The following is a 15,110-nucleotide window of genomic DNA, read 5'->3' as shown; positions in this document are numbered from 1 at the left end:
CATGTGACACTGTTCTAACCAATGCACTGAAATAATATGTTTTCTGGAACTGCTCTTTGCTTTCCTGATCAAAGTGGCAAAGGTGTCTGGGCATCCCCCAGGCCGTCCCTCTTCCCCCTTGGCCTGCGGATGTGATGTGTGAAGCAGCGCAGCTCTCTGTTAACTGGAGCGAAGAACGTGACGACAAAAGGCGATTTTCGAAAGAAGAAACAAAAATTAAAAAGAGATTCTGAGTTTAGAGCCCCGATAATATCACTAAAAAGACCACCAGAACCATCGACTGCCTGCTTCAGGATTTTCTGCTAGGAGAGAAAAATCCATCCCAATTTGCTTAAGCTGCTAGAGTCATACATACTGTTAAGTCCAGGCAATTGAAATCCTAACTAACGAAAACAGCTAAGACAGAAACAGGAATCCAGAGGCCAGACTCGGGAGGGAGGCTGGGCCTGAAGACCTTCAGTCACGGATTGCTCTTACTACTCTTCTCTCTTCCTCCAGAATTTTCCTTGAAGTTTAACCAACTTGGTCTGTTTGCTCCTTTCCAGGAGCCTACTATAGGAGATGGGAATTACGTAAGCAAATTGCATCGGCTGAGGGTTACACGGTTTCTTCTGATGGCAGCTAGCGTGTCGGGGCTGAGAAAAACATCCTCCCGTCCCTGCCCTCTGCTTGCCCCCTTCAGAAGAGCCTTTGAAATCCTGTAACAGCAGTTGAGTAAGTGAAGTGGGCAATTATGCCACTTCCTTTTGCTTAAAGCAAAGAGGACCCTTTATACCTCTTATCGGACTTTAAGAGAGGCTCTTTTGCTGAGAAGCTGGAGGCCTGGAATGGAAGGAAATGATATGGAAATACATACAAAATACTTCCTTAGGACAACTGCAGAGTGTGGGTAAATGGAAAATAAGCTATCTCTATAAAAATGTCCTTAGGATAGTGTTCCTGCCTTGGCAAGGAGCTGCTCAGAGAGGCTGGCTCCCCACAGATGGGTGCTGTGGACGACACTGTCAGACCCTGGAAATCCCTGAATTATCAACCTAATGAAGCAAAATAAAAATTAAAAGTGCTATAGGGGAGGAAAACTTTTCCCATCTTCCCTTTTAGGTCCTCTTAGCCAGTCTAATAATTATACTGACATAAGACAGATTAACATGAGAAAAACATATTTAATACCATATGCATGGGAACCCATAAAAAAATGAGACCCAAAGAAGTGACCAAAGCAGGTGCCTTTCATACCTTTTATACCAAGAAACAAAAAAGTATGAAGAATTGACAAGACAAAGGAGTTTGGACTTAGGGTAGTAAATTAGCGAAGAAAGACAAGGTTTGTTGACACAGCCTCTTCGTCCCTGAAGTCCCATCTCTGGTGACAGGCTGCCTTCTAAACTCTTGGTGCAAGAAAGGGACCTTTCACATGGGAGGTTTATTTCCTGCTTTCAAAGGCACAAAGGAAATCAGAGCATCCCTTGTACCGTCTGTTCTTAAGTAACTTAAATTTAAAATGATCAATGTGCCAACAGGCGTATTTTGGGGTAGCATATTCTGCTCTCCTTCAGGGCACATAGTTTTTCACACTCAAGTAAAAGAACTATGGAACTATTGTTTTTAAAGTCGCAAATCTGTGCCTTTAATAAATCCCCACCTTCTCTCCCCCACCCTTCGTTCCCTTGTGGCTGAAATGCCATCTTTGGGTAGCTTTCTTTCATATCAGTGATCACCTCAGGGCACCCTCTCTTAGAGTCCTGAGATCCCTGGACAGGTGGGGGAAGGAAAGGAGGGAGGAAAGACCTTAGTTCATGTCTATGGGATGCCTACAGTGGTTCTGTACTTTAGTAAGACCCTATTAAACTATCATTAAAAATAAGACAACAGGTCCAAAATGCTGTCCCCATGCCACCAAACCCAGACTGAACAACTTCAGTTCTGGCTCTCCCAGAAATGGAAGCTTAAACCAGTCCAATTAGCCCTAGCTAGGTGATCTGTCTGGTAGGCCCCTGCCATCCCCTAAAGGAAAGGGGCCTCGCAATGTCCAACCTGCTTTCTGCCCAGGGAAACTTCCGTGTTGCGGATCCCTTCTGCACAGAAGGCCTTTATTTTGAACACTCCTCAGAGCTCCTTTACATGTGCTAGACTGTATACTGCCCCACTTAGAGCAACTTTGCTCAAACAATATTTTTTAGTGCCTCAGTTTATCTTTTAACCCTATATACTGGGCAAGGCCCAATGGGACAGATGTGGGGAATGAGGGATGGGGATGATGTGAGCAGGGGGCTGGGGCTGGCCACCTGCAATGGGAGGCAGTAGCGGGGAGTGTACGGGGAGGGGACCTAGGGCATGCCGGGCGGCAGAGGGCTCTCTATCTAGCACTACTCTGGTCTACTCTGGGATGAGCAGGTGAGACATTGATTGAATAGCAAGGAGCCTAAGAGATAAAACGTGTGAAAGCTGAGCAAGTGACGCAAACAGAGACAAATGTTGGCACTACTTAGTTTACATCTTGCCGAGGGGCCAGGCTTTGTGATCCTGTGACTGGAATCCAAAGTGCTCTTTCTACACACCTCCAACATCTTTGAAAGGAACAAACGAAAACATTAACATGCGTGGCAGCTTGTCACATCCCCTTGGCAGCAACTAACTTCCCTACACTCCCGAAGGGTAATCCTGCTGAAGATACTTAGCTAAGGAAACAAATCACTGTGGAATAGTTTCTGCTCAAGGAGAAATAGTGATGGTGAGCAGATCAGCGCTTACTGTCAAATGGCTTGAAAACATATCTTTACTTAAATTTGACTCTGTGCTGACTTTGCACTTTTTTCCCTAAAGAAAGTTTACAGAATTTCAATTATACTCTACCAAGGAAATTAAAATTACAATAGGCAATCGCTTCAGAAGGAACATAAGTGCACACACAATTTGAACGGAGGGCCCCAATTTTTTCCATTCAGCCAAATAAAACACTCAACATAAAACTATAAGAAATGCAATACACAGACGCAAAGGCCCATAGGTAGCTGGAGTTAACTGGTCTTGGTGGTTCAGAAGAATTCACACAACCTTTACCTCTGCAGAGCCAGACGCCTTCGTTTGCACCACAGTAACTGTCTTTGGAAATGAATTAACATGGGAAAGAGTAGGTCTTATTAGAGATTTTATCAGGGAAATATTTAATCCTTTTTCCCTTGTAGGGTAAGAAAAACAATTTCCCCTCTACCTTTTGGAGTTCTTGGCCGTGACCCTCTGTAATAAAAGACATATGAATAGGAGAAAAACAAGCAGAAGTTTATTAACATGTGTGGAGAATATACATGAGAGACAGCCAGGGAAAATGAATGACTGTCCTAGGTGACTAACCTAAGCCACCACCCTACCTACCACCCCCGGCTAATGGTAAACTTAGTTATATAGATTTAAGTCGGTGCTTTCTCCACTCATGAGTTTCTCTTGAAATTTTAGACATCCTTCTCTTCCATATGCAGGAGGAGGCTCCCTTGTAAAATGAGATTTCTTTACAAATATAAATGTTCCTTACGAAAGGATAACTTCCGCTCTCATTTTTAGAGCTTCTCCTGTATCTGCAGTTTCTGAAAATCATCAGCTTAAAATAATCCTTGTGCCAAGGAGGCAATTTTGGAGTGGCCCATTCTGCTTTCTGCGTCCCCAGTAGAAACCATTTGGTTTGTAGGAGCCGTAATAATTATATAGCGTGGAATATTTGTATTACCTAGTTTTTGGCAAAGGACAATATCTCCTTCCTTTAAGCAGTCTATGAAGGACAAAAGAAGGAAAAATGGCACCTTGGATACTTTCCAACATTTCTGTTTCTTCTTTGCTATCTCCTGGTCCTTCATGAGGTTTATACTCTATGTTCTATGTTATCCATTGAAAAGAATCATGGAGAACAAATGTAATGACTTGAAATATAAAAATGATTTACAGAGAAGAACTACATTTATGGGAAACCATTCTCTCAGGAGCTTTCCTGAAAGTCTGGGAATTTATGAAATAATTTTGCTGATGTACCTTATTTTTAGCTATACCCCATGGCTGTCTCCTTGCAAAAGAAAATGGGAACTCTGTGTATGTTACGGAAATGAAGTTCTGCACAGCAGTCAATAGAAAATAATGGATGTCAATTACACAGCTGGAATTGCTGACTTGATCAGATTTTATAACTCTCTTCTCTGGGGGTCTTTTTAATAAATCCGTGGAGAGAAGTGCCATGCATTTTATAGGGATATTCCAGTGTTTTATTCTATACATAGAAACAAGTAACTAAAGGCTGCTTGACCACCTTACAGTAACTCACATTTCTAAATACATAAAAATTAATGAAAAACAGACCCAGAATGTTAGATCTTTATTAGATCTGGAAGGAGTTATCTTTGTTTCTAGGACTTGCAAGCCACTCTGATTTCTTTCCGTCTTAAAAAAATCTTTTTTTTATTAGTTTGTGTTGGTCATCTCTCTACTCAGAGGGAAGTTAGCTAGATAAGGTGCTTTGGACAGGCCCACAGGCCTTCTGCTTCCTCTCTGGTTTGTCGTTTACCAGAGGCCACAAACGTGGGGCAGAATCTAACCTCTAATCTGATTTTATCTCTAAATCTCATCCACTTTTCTATCTGTTAATTAGGGATAATAAAAGCACCCACTTACCAGATAAGAGTTGCCATTAGAGTTCAATGAGATAATGCAGAGACAGAATTTAGAACAGTGCCTGGCACAAAAGAAGTTCTTAAAAATGTTGGCAGTGAGTCATCAGTCCAAGCCTTGTTCATTCTGTCACACCACATCTCATCAACTCAGAGAGTAATGTTAGTTAAAACCACAATAACGGAAGTGTATGTTCCCCAGTTCTTCCAAGACAAGGTCATTGCAAAATCCTGAGGAAAGGAGACTTTGCAAGTTCTTTAGGAGTTCTTTTTATTACATTTCCAGATTTCTCCTGGAGTGTTTCCTTATAGCTTTGTGTATATGAGATTCACCTTGAGAGGACAGAGGGGGGTTAAAATGCAGATCATCAAATCCTTACCCCTGTTCTCAGGAGATTCTCATTCAGCAGACTTGGGTAGGGCCCAGGAATTTGTATTATTAACAACCTCCTGCACCCCCTGTTGGCATGCAGGTGGTCCCTGAGCACTCCCAAAGAAACACCGAGATGACACCTGGTTTAGGCCCTGACCATAGATTCATCAGGTTTATCAAACTGCTACTAAAGTTGACTTTCTCAGCTCCTTAATGTGTTGAGAACTCCCCATACTTTTCAAGCTCTTTAAAGAGATGTAAGAAATCACCACCTTATGTGTGGGTTGTTCCGGTTCTGCCTAACTTTTCAGGGAGATTCCCAGTGGAATACGTAAGCCATCGCTGCAAAACCCATGAGTCTTCTTCCAAAGCTCTCAGGAGAAGTCAACAGTTTTCCAGAATCTTCCAACAGGAGCTTTACCACCACTGGATTTGGGCGCTGGCAGGACTCAGCCCTCAGGAAAGCACCTGGATGCCCTGCGTAGACTCTTGACTCCCTCCGTAGGTGTAGACATGATTGCCAAGTGTCTAGCCATATGTTTATGTGAAAACTACAGAAATGACTCAGAAAATATTCCTTCTACATGTTCTCCTTTATCCTTACCTCTCTTAAGAAAGGTTTGAGGTTCTTTCTATGGCAGGAAGTTAAACAAAAAATGCTTAGGTCTCCTGAGTTTTCAGTCTCTGTAGGGCTGGGAAAAGTGGTACCTCTATTTATCACCGATTCTGTTGGTCAGAGGGGCCATGAACAACGTTTTGAGTTTCTGATGGAAAGGCTACATTTTTTCCATAGTAGAGATAAAATTACCTTCTCTTCTCTTTCACCAAAAAGTAAAATCAGTGAAAAGTCCTTCTTGGAAAGGGGAACCCTCGTACACTGCTGGTGGGAATGTAAACTAGTTCAATCATTGTGGAAAGCAATATGGAGGTTCCTCAAAAAACTAGAAATAGAAGTACCATTTGACCCCAGAATTCCACTCCTCAGAATTTACCCAGAGAAAGCAGGATCTCAGATTTAAAAAACATATACATCCCTATGTTTATTGCAGTACTATGTACAGTAGCAAAGATATAGAAGCAACCTAAGTGTTCATCAGGAGATGAATGGATAAACAAGATGTGGTACATATACACAATGGAATATTATACAGCCATAAAAAGAAAACAAACCCTACTATTTGCAGCAACATGGATGGAGTTAGAGGATATTATGCTAAGTGAAATAAGCCAGGCAGAGAAAGACAAGTACCAAACAATCACCTTTATTTGTGGAATGTAACAGCAGAGCAAAACAGAAGGAACAAAACAGCAGCAGACTAACAGACTCCAAGAAGGGACTAGTAGTTACCAAAGGGGAGGGGTGGGGGAGGGCAAGTGGGAGGGAAGGGGGAAGGAGATTGGAGGGTATTATGACTGGTACACATGGTGTGTGTGTGGGGTCACAGGGAAGACAGTGTAGCACAGAGAAGACAAGTAGTGACTCTGTGGCATCTTATTACACTGATGGCCAGTGACTTCAGTGGGTTATGGGGGGCACTTGATAATATGGGTGAATGTAGTAACCAAAATGTTCTCCTTGTGAAGCCTTCATAAAAGTGTATATCAATGATACCTTAATAAAAAAAAGTCCTTCTTGAAGATAGGCTACCTGCCCATACAATATAAAACCTGTCACATTACCCTCTTCCCCACATTCGGTCAACTTCCACAAGCTCTTAAAGTACTTAGACAGTTTCACTACAGGAGGACAACACTGTGTATATTGAAACAGCAAGGACAGAAGGGAGAGAAATAACTGCTGTGGTCTTCCCAATATTTCTATTTTTTGTACACTTTTTATTTAGTCATGTCAACATACAGTTTTCTAAATATAGAAGCATCCCATCTCCTATGGGACATCTTCCCCATGGTAAATCTAATTAAGCTGCCATTAAAGTCTGTGTCACTCTATTATGCCAAGGTTACCAAGACAGATACTAAATGTTAACAGTAGCTTTCTTTGTGTACTGCCAGGCTTTGGGGGAGGGATCAGCATCATAACCTTTATAGAAAGAGACTTCAATAGCTCTTCTTTCCCTAGCTTCCTTTTTTTTTTTTTCTTTACAATCAGTACTTGCTGATTTTTGAAAATATCATTGTCAGCAAAGACAATGCTTAGCCACTTGGGAAAACTAATGCATCTAGGAAATTTTCTTGTATACAATAAAATGTGATGGACAGTTGAAATCAACATTTGCCTGTTTCTCTGGCTTTGGCCGGTTCCACACCATGGCTTTCCGTGTTCCAGAGCCATCCACGCCTGGACACCTGTCAGTGCCTGACCCAGACAGTGCCCCTGCTGACTTCCCAATATGAAAAGTACATTTGAGTCCTTATGGTTTTGCTTGTGATCATTTCCATTTTTGTTTTTATTTACTTACTTATTTTTGTCTGGATCCCATCCATCCTCGGGACTCAATGTGAAATGAGGTTTCCCTTGGACCTCAGCAGCCCAAAGTGATTTCTCCTTCCCCTTGACTCAGCTGACAGCCCAGGTGACCCTTACCGCAGATCATCTCACATGGCTTCTCATCATCTGCTCATCAAAAGCATTTTTGGGGGCCCTCAACCTGAGGATGAAGGAGACAGTCGGGGAGGCCGTGCATCCACATCCCCCGCAGCGAGGGTCTGCTTTCCCGTCCTCAGCTCGCTGGCAAATTGTTGGGGTGCTCTGAACTCTCAGGTGGGCTGGGCAGGAGCCATCACCAGAGGGACCCCTTTATCCGCTCATTCTCTGTAACGTGTTTTTTAACTTTCACTGTCACTAGTTACTGTCATATCGGAGCCCTCCCTGCATCGGTTGCTCGGGGCAAGCAGGCTGTCTTTCCCTGTCTCCTAATTCACTCACGCGCGCACACACACATACACACACACACACACACGCACCGTCTGTCACAGCTCCTGGCCCTGCTGGCAGTTCCATGCCTTTATGCACGCAGGACACGCCAGGACCTGGCCTCTCCTGGGGTCCCTGCTAGGCTGGCCAGCAATTCCGATCCACCTCTGAGCATCACTTTTCCCTCGCCCACCCCTGGAGGCTGTGGGACCCATTTCCATTCCTGTCCTTGAACACGCTGGGCACCCTCTGTGCTGACTGAGGAGTGTGGGCCCCTTCTACTGCAATATTTGCCCTTCCCTTCTCCTTTTTCAGCAGTTTCTTTTCTTATCTCTCCTTACTCCACTGCTAGATTCCCTTCCTCCTGGATTTGTAGATCTGTGGCCCAGAGATGGACACTCACCCTTTGGCAGAGAGAGGTGTGTAGACAAACCTCTATTTCACCAATCGGAGTCCCACTTTGGTTTATGTAAGTCCCTGCGTCTGGTGGACTCTACGTACGTATGAGTTGAGGTCAGTCATTTCAAAGCACTGTCTCAAACCCTTCTAGAAATTAAGACTAATTATCCAGCTTCTGTTCAGCTGCCAGGTTCCTTACTTGAATTATGGCATTAAAGACTTAGCAGCATTACCATGGGGCAGATATATATATTTTTTCATTTTATAGGTGAAGAAACAGAGAAATCAATTATCTTGCCCCAGGCCACTCAGTTATTAAGAGTCGGAGAAGAGACTCAAACTGCAGTCTTCCGACTCTGTGGTATGCATGCCACATGTGCTGGTTCCCCAGTTAGGGGCAAAATCCCCAGGGGGATTTAAATGTGCAATTCTCAGTTTACAAGCCCAGAAGTTCACCTCCACAGGATGAAGCCTCAATGTGGAATGCAGGCTACCCCATTATATGCACACTTTGACCAAAAATTTTAGAATTTACAAAGAGGTGCTTTATTGCTCAGTAGCACTTTTAATGACTTGAGAATGACTATGTATTTGGGGTAACTTAAGCCACACTAAGATATTTCCTTCACTGAGTCCCAGAATTGTGTCTTTAACCATGGATCTGGCTTTTGACCCAAATTCATAGAGTATTCCATCCTCTTTAACAGTTTAAATTGAAATATATCTCTCCTAAGCAGGTACTTTGTCAGCTGACGGTTAATGACAGCAAAATGCTAATGATCAAATGGCAATTAAGGGTATCATATTTTTAAGCCAAACTCCCTTAAGAAGTATTACTATATAATTACACTCTAGGAACCCTGCACCACCTACTAAATCAAAGTCAAGGAGATCTTCCTTCTCAGAGGCAACATGTTTATCTTCTTTCTCTATTTGATTCACAAGTTTCATAAATCATTTAGCAGCTTCAACTATTGTCACAATATTTTGGTTTCAAATGTAAATATTTATCACCATTGTTTTATTTCCCAAAACAAAGAAGAACCATGTTGAAAGCAACTAGTAGGATGGCCAGTGACGTAACGTCACTGGAGATGAGCCACACACACGGTGGAACCAAGACCCCCAGGGCCCCTTCCCCAGGCTCCTGCCTGGGGGCTTCGGGGCCTTGCCAAAGGGCATGTGCCAAGTGAAGCCAGAGCACCTGCTCGAGTTCGAGGAGTTCTGAACCAACTGAATTGGAAGGTGTCTTGCCAGCGGGTTTCAGCCCCTGGTAAGTTCACTATGGATTCAATGAGACCAAAGAAATAACAGTGGAATGTTTGTGGGGTCAAAGGGTTTATAACCAACTTTATTCCCACGGTGGCAGGTTAATCACTAGAATTCCACCCACTCAGAGTGAGTCTGTGAGCAGAAAGCTGGTCCCTGACTCTGGGTCTCTCTACCCCTGCAGCCATCTCAGTCTCTGTCCTCTGTGCTGCCACTGCTCCAGCCTCTGCTCTGCTCTCCTGCAGCCTTGCAGCCCTGCCACCGTGTGGCCCAGAGCACTGGGTGGAGCTCTTTGTACAGAGTCAATAATGACAAATTGCCCACACGTGTGTAGTGAGCAAGCCGACCAGGGCCAGGTGAGAACCCTGACCATAGGAATCTTCACTTAATCCACAGACACATAGCTAATAAGGGCGACTGTCTTAGGCCCATGCTTTGGGTGTCTAGATGTAATGGCTAGAGACGTTCTGGAACTATGGGTCTTAAACATTTTAGTTTTAGGAACCCTTATGATCTTTAAAATTGTATAGATCCCCAAAACATTTTTCATATGGACTATATCAATATTTACTATATTAGAAATCAAAACTGAGAAATTTTAAGCATCTACTAATTCATTTAACAATATGAGAAAATGGCATTGTTTTCCACTTTTGCCAATCTCTTCAGTTTCTGTGTTAACAGGTGACAGCTGGGTTGCTCGTATTTGCTTCTGCATTCAATCTGTTGCGTTACATTGTTTTGGGTGAAGAATATGAGGAACACCCAGCCTCACACTGACATCTAACTAGAAAAGGGAGGGGCATATTAGTCATCTTCTCAGATAATTGTGAATATTCGTTTTTGATACTATACCCCAAACTTGACAAGTGGTAGTTCCTTAAAAGTGAGTTTCTGTTATATGCAACCTAAAATAATTACTATGTACTTTTTTTCTACTCTGTTACATTAAAATCCAATGTGATTTCCATGTTTATTGCACTGTAAATATTTTGGGCCTCTCAGACGCCCTGACACCCGAGGTCAGAGATATACAGTCCTGAACCACTTTCTCAGTCTCCACGTGCCAAGGGGTGCTGCCAGTTCTCTCCCTGTGGTCTCCCACTCTTCCAGGTGGCATGTTGCCCTGTTCCCCTGCGGTTGGCTAGCCGTCTGATGAAGTAGAGTATGCAGAACACAGAGGGCGGCTGAGCATTGTGATCCCGGCAACCAGAGGAATTCCGGCTCAAAGCCCAAGAAGAGACATATTTTAAGAAGAAAGAAGAAAGAAGGAGAAAGACCAGAAGGCAAAGGAAGGAAGATCTAAGAAGCCACCACACCAGAAAGGACTCTACCTTAAATGTGTGTTACAGTGTGTGTGTTTGTTCTGGGGACGGGGGTGCAGAGGTTGGAGGGAGATGAGTTAAAACTTTGCCAAAAATCAGTCTCGGTAGGAAATATTACATGTAGATTTCAGGCAATGTTCACAACTTTTCCAACTTCTAGGTATTTGCAAGGTAGTTGGGATAATTATTAAAACAATATTACCGGGAGGCGGAGCCAACATGGCGGCGTGAGTAGGACAGTGGGAATCTCCTCCCAAAAACATATATACTTTTGAAAATACAACAAACACAACTAGCCCTAAAAGAGAGACCAGAAGACGCAGGACAGTCGCCAGACTGCAGCTACACCAGCGAGAACCCAGCGACTGGTGAAAGGGGTAAGATACAAGCCCCGGCCCGGCGGGACCCGAGCGCCCCTCCCCCCAGCTCCCGGCGGGAGAACAATAGGCAGAGCGGGAGGGAGACGGAGCCCAGGACTGCCGAACACCCAGCCCCAGCCATCCGGGCCAGAGCGCAGACACAGTATATGCCCAGGGGGCCCTGGATACTGGGAGAACAGGGAGTAAGACCTCTGAGCGGGTGCTGAAGCTGATGCCCCTGTGACAAAGAAAAGCGGGGGCTTTTTGAAAGTCTTAAAGGGACAGGGACTTAACAGCTTGACGGAAAAAACCCAGGTCACAGTACAGCAGCTGGAAATTACAGGGAAAACCGGGTGCACTAACCCCCTGGGCAACAGCTCTGAGACCCCTCACGGAGGCAAACAGTCAAGCAGCCCCCCCATCCATTACCCCACCGGGCGCTGCGAAAGCAGAGAAGCAGCCTGAGACAAATTCCGCCCACAGAAAGGGAAATTTCTCCCTTCCGGCCAGGCAAGACACAAAGACCCACTCTACACGCAATTACCCAACACAAGCCACTAGGGGTCGCAGTTGTCCCAGTAAAGAAAGGCCAGTAGCAAGTGAAAATTTTGGCCCTCCCAGCTGACAGTCAATAGCACCTGTCAACATGAAAAGGCAAAAAAATATGATCCAGACAAGACTAACCCAGACAGCTTCAGCATCTGCTACATCTTCCCCTGAGAAGGAATCTGGGGAGATAGATTTAGCCAGTCTACCTGAAAAAGAATTCAAAACAAAAGTCATAACCATGCTGATGGACTTGCAGAGAAATATGCAAGAACTAAGGAAGGAGAATTCAGAAATAAAACAAGCTCTGGAAGGACTTCAAAACAGAATGGACGAGATGCAAGAGACCATTAATGGACTAGAAAACAGAGAACAGGAACGCAGAGAAGCTGATGCAGAGAGAGATAAAAGGATCTCCAGGAATGAAAGAATTTTAAGAGAGCTGAGTGATCAATATAAAAGAAATAATATAAGAATCATAGGCATTCCAGAAGAAGTAGAGAGAGAAAAGGGGATAGAAAATGTCTTTGAAGAAATAATTGCTGAAAATTTCCCCAAACTAGGGGAAGAAATGGCCTCTCAGACCACAGAGGTACACAGAACTCCCATGACAAGGGATCCAAGGAGGGCAACACCAAGACACATAATAATTAAAATGGCAAAGATCAAAGACAAGGACAAAGTATTACAAGCAGCCAGAGAGAAAAAAAAGGTTACCTACAAAGGAAAACCCATCAGGCTATCATCAGACTTCTCAACAGAAACCCTACAGGCCAGAAGAGAATGGCATGATATACTTAATGCAATGAAACAGAAGGGCCTCGAACCAAGACTACTGTATCCAGCACGAATATCATTTAAATATGAAGGAGGGATTAAACAATTCCCAGACAAGCAAAAGTTGAGGGAATTTGCCTCCCACAAACCACCTCTACAGGGCATCCTACAGGGACTGCTCTAGATGGGAGCACTCCTAAAAAGAGCACACAACAAAACACCCAACATATGAAGAAGGGAGGAGGAGGAATAAGAAGGGAGATAAATAAAGAATCATCAGATTGTGTTTATAATAGCTCAACAAGCGAGTTAAGTTAGACAGTAAGACAGTAAAGAAGCTAACCCTAAACCTTTGGTAACCACAAACTTAAAGCCTGCAATGGCAATAAATTCATACCTTTCAATAATCACCCTAAATGTAAATGGACTGAATGCACCAATCAAAAGACACAGAGTAATAGAATGGATAAAAAAGCAAGATCCATCCATATGCTGCTTACAAGAGACTCACCTCAAACCCAAAGACGCGCACAGACTTAAAGTCAAGGGATGGAAAAAGATATTTCAAGCAAACAACAGAGAGAAGAAAGCAGGTGTTGCAATTCTGGTATCAGACAAAACAGACTTCAAAATAAAGAAAGTAACAAAAGACAAAGAAGGACATTACATAATGATAAAGGGCTCAGTCCATCAAGAGGATATAACCATTATAAATATATATGCACCCAATACAGGAGCACCAACATACCTGAAACAAATATTAACAGAACTAAAGGAGGAAATAGAATGCAATGCATTCATTCTAGGAGACTTCAACACACCACTCACTCCAAAGGACAGATCCACCAGACAGAAAATAAGTAAGGACACAGAGGCACTGAACAACACACTAGAACAGATGGACCTAATAGACATCTACAGAACTCTACATCCAAAAGCAACAGGATACACATTCTTCTCAAGTGCTCATGGAACATTCTCCAGAATAGACCACATACTAGGACACAAAAAGAGCCTCAGTAAATTCCAAAAGATTGAAATCCTACCAACCAACTTTTCAGACCACAAAGGCATTAAACTAGAAATAAACTGTTCAAAGAAAGCAAAAAGGCTCACAAACACATGGAGGCTAAACAACACGCTCCTAAATAATCAATGGATCAATGACCAAATCAAAATGGAGATCCAGCAATATATGGAAACATACGACAACAACAACACTAAGCCCCAACTTCTGTGGGACGCAGCAAAAGCAGTCTTAAGAGGAAAGTATATAGCACTCCAAGCATATTTAAAAAAGGAAGAGCAATCCCAAATGAACGGTCTAATGTCACAACTATCAAAATTGGAAAAAGAAGAACAAATGAGGCCTAAGGTCAGCAGAAGGAGGGACATAATAAAGATCAGAGAAGAAATAAATAAAATTGAGAAGAATAAAACAATAGCAAAAATCAATGAAACCAAGAGCTGGTTCTTCGAGAAAATAAACAAAATAGATAAGCCTCTAGCCAGACTTATTAAGAGGAAAAGAGAGTCAACACAAATCAACAGTATCAGAAATGAGAAAGGAAAAATCACAACAAATCCCGCAGAAATACAAAGAATTATTAGAGACTACTATGAAAACCTATATGCTAACAAGCTGGGAAACCTAGGAGAAATGGACAACTTCCTAGAAAAATACAACCTTCCAAGACTGACCCAAAAAGAAACAGAAAATCTAAACAGACCAATTACCAGCAACGAAATTGAAGCAGTAATCAAAAAACTACCAAAGAACAAAACGCCCGGGCCAGATGGATTTACCTCGGAATTTTATCAGACATACAGGGAAGACATAATACCCATTCTCCTTAAAGTTTTCCAAGAAATAGAAGAGGAGGGGATAATCCCAAACTCATTCTATGAAGCTAACATCACCCTAATACCAAAACCAGGCAAAGACACCACCAAAAAAGAAAACTACAGACCAATATCCCTGATGAACGTAGACGCAAAAATACTCAACAAAATTTTAGCAAACGGAATTCAAGAATACATCACAACCATCGTACACCATGACCAAGTGGGATTCATCCCAGGGATGCAAGGATGGTACAACATTCGAAAGTCCATCAATATCATCCACCACATCAACAAAAAGAAAGACAAAAACCACATGATCATCTCCATAGATGCTGAAAAAGCATTTGACAAAGTTCAACATCCATTCATGATAAAAACTCTCAGCAAAATGGGAATAGAGGGCAAGTACCTCAACATAATAAAGGCCATCTATGAAAAACCCACAGCCAACATTATATTGAATAGCGAGAAGCTGAAAGCATTTCCGCTGAGATCGGGAACTAGACCGGGATGCCCACTCTCCCCACTGTTATTTAACATTGTACTAGAGGTCCTAGCCACGGCAATCAGACAAAACAAAAAAATACAAGGAATCCAGATTGGCAAAGAAGAAGTCAAACTGTCACTATTTGCAGATGACATGATACTGTACATAAAAAACCCTAAAGACTCCACCCCAGAACTGCTAGAACT

This window comes from Manis pentadactyla, chromosome 7 (genome assembly GCF_030020395.1).
Source record: "Manis pentadactyla isolate mManPen7 chromosome 7, mManPen7.hap1, whole genome shotgun sequence".
Taxonomy (NCBI): domain Eukaryota; kingdom Metazoa; phylum Chordata; class Mammalia; order Pholidota; family Manidae; genus Manis; species Manis pentadactyla.
Note: the sequence above shows the minus strand (reverse complement) of the source record.